At 32.9% G+C, this 2474-nt stretch overlaps 1 long non-coding RNA gene across 2 annotated transcripts; it reads right to left on the bottom strand.

The window, feature by feature from the left end:
- Positions 1–224: 224 nt before the first annotated feature.
- On the bottom strand, positions 225–1821 carry LOC130434327 (uncharacterized). 2 transcript variants are annotated; one of them, XR_008908671.1, is made up of 3 exons: positions 1528–1821; positions 828–906; positions 225–426 (listed from the first exon to the last, which is right to left on the bottom strand). It is a non-coding gene; the product is annotated as an uncharacterized LOC130434327 (long non-coding RNA). The 2 variants fall into 2 exon arrangements; XR_008908670.1 differs by lacking the exon at positions 1528–1821 and having other exon boundaries at positions 828–1508.
- Between the last annotated feature and the right edge of the window lie 653 nt (positions 1822–2474).

Raw genomic sequence — 2474 nt, 5'->3', positions numbered from 1 at the left:
TTTGGAGCAAATATATAAATAGCAAATATATAAGTATATTTGTGAAATACACATAACAATGAATAATACGCCCACAAAAATATGTTTAATAGCAAAAAAAATTTTTTACTTTGTATAACAAACATTGAGCCAATAAAAAAATATGCTAACACAATGTAAACACAAACTGCAAGACTTTGAAAAGGTAAAAGTGATGTTGTGAAAGACAAATAGAAAACAGCAGCTCATGACAAAACATTCAATTTATTGATAGACATGTGTGACTTTAAATTCAAACTCCACAAACTGTCACAGGTTCTCGGTTTAGCTTAATGAAATGGTAGTAGTCAGTCTTTCAGGGAACATCAAAGAAGTCAGTGTAATGAACTGTAGGCCAACATCTGAGCTCTTGATATCTTCAGCTGGGTCTCACAGAAAAAAAAAGACCTGCAAGAAAAATCAAACAATTCATACCCATTACAAATCCATTCACTCACAAACTCATGTGGCAATAATATTCAATTTATTGTACAACAACACAACAATTCTCTTTGTAAAATATTCCACCTGAATAAAATATCCAATCAGTGTGTATGGAACAAAACTGAACAACTAGTTGTTGATGACATCACGGTACACACATTGGGACATCTGTTAACATAAGCTTCTAATAATTTGAATTCCAATAGTTCCTGTAGTCACATATTGTTTTTCAGCAGCCATGTTAACAGATTAGAACATTTATACACAGCACATGTGCTAAAAAAACTTTTGAAACACACAACCGTGTCAGAGGGTTGTTGGCCAAACAACATTAGCATTTGAAGGATTTTTAATATCTTCCTCACCTACAGTGGTACAGGAAAAGCACGGCATGCAAAGCAAGTGCACCAGAACACTCTGATAAAGGGGATGTTCAGACACAACCTGAAACCATTAAAGATTAGATAAGAACAATAATGTTTTTTACATTCAATCACAGTCAGAAATTATAAGAATTCAACAACACTCAAAAGACATATGTTAAGCACAACAGTGACTGCCTCCGTTTATAGCAGTCTGTACATTTAATTACAGTGAATATAAAGTTCAACTAATGAACGCTTAAATAACTTTCAGATCTAGATATAACATACTGTTTACATCATTTGTCTCTGTTCTAATTATTTTTTGTTCTTATTTCATTACTTACTTTTTGCTGCTTTTTAACAAATAAACGTTTTATTTACATATATGAGCTCATGTGTTGTTGTAAGTTTTAGTAAGATTTAGTAATTGTTTGCTATTTGCTGTAATAAACCATCGCATCTACCTCGAGCATTGAAATAGCCAAACGCCTATCTTAAATTATGCTTTACACTTTATCGATGCTGCATGTGGCCTTTCAACATTTTCCACATCAGACAGACCGTGTGCTATCACGTCAATAAATTACAAGATTATAATGCAAGAACGTTTCAAAACCCAGAACAGTATAAGAACAACAAGTTGGTTCTTATTTTATATTTTAGTATAAGGAACTGTGTAAACTCAAAACACATTGCTTACCTCAGACGAATCGGTGGCGGTTGGCAATTAAATCAAATGTGCAGTCTATGCGCGTGCGCAGAACTCCGACTCCTCCCACCAAGTTTTCAACCAGTTTGCATCTGGATCAGTTCATCCATTGGCTGGTTAATTGTTTTGGCGCGATTTACATGATCACGACAGCTTCTCGCGTCATCTGATTGGTTGATTTGAGTCAGGTTCACGGGATACTTTGGATTCGAAAACTATATTCCCGCCCAGGATTCTTCTCGTCTCTTCTTCAACGGCTGTTTTTAGGTAAGTGTGGTCGGTGCTGTTGTTGTTAATTGGAACAATTTTCTTAAACGAGTAATTTTATCTGAATCCTCCATGTATTTTCAGAGCCAGAGTGTGTTATTTAGTGTGGTTTGAAGCAAAATTATTTGAGTAACGTAGGTTGACTGAGGATTTCTTAGAGGGTTTTGCATCTGATATTTTAATATGCAACAGGATCAATGTTTTTCTATTATTTATGCTTACAAATATTAAGATAATCAGCCTGCATAGGGGCATTTGGAACAACTAAATTTATTGATTTAAAACGTTTAACCTTTGTTTTACTATATAGTTTAAAAATGTATTACTTGTTTGTCAGGATTTATACAATATAATCATGATACATATTCATTTAAAAATGTATTCACATGAAATAACACATACAATAATTTCAAAATGTATCTGATTATAAATGTATAAATCTCTTAATTTGTAACTGCTCAAGTGTCTGCATGTTATATACAAGTGAATGGCACTCATTAATGTCCTTTATTGTTTTAGACATCACTAATTAGGGATCCTTAAACACATTATATTCTGGAATGGCTAAACTGTTAATGAAAATCTACTTCTTAGATAATATGAGCTTTAAAATTTGTTTCCATCTTTATGATATACATCTTTGACATGGGATTATTCACTTAATATTTGAC

This window comes from Triplophysa dalaica, chromosome 2, assembly GCF_015846415.1.
Source record: "Triplophysa dalaica isolate WHDGS20190420 chromosome 2, ASM1584641v1, whole genome shotgun sequence".
Classification (NCBI taxonomy): Eukaryota; Metazoa; Chordata; class Actinopteri; order Cypriniformes; family Nemacheilidae; genus Triplophysa; species Triplophysa dalaica.
Note: the sequence above shows the minus strand (reverse complement) of the source record. Positions and strands in the feature narration are given on the sequence as shown.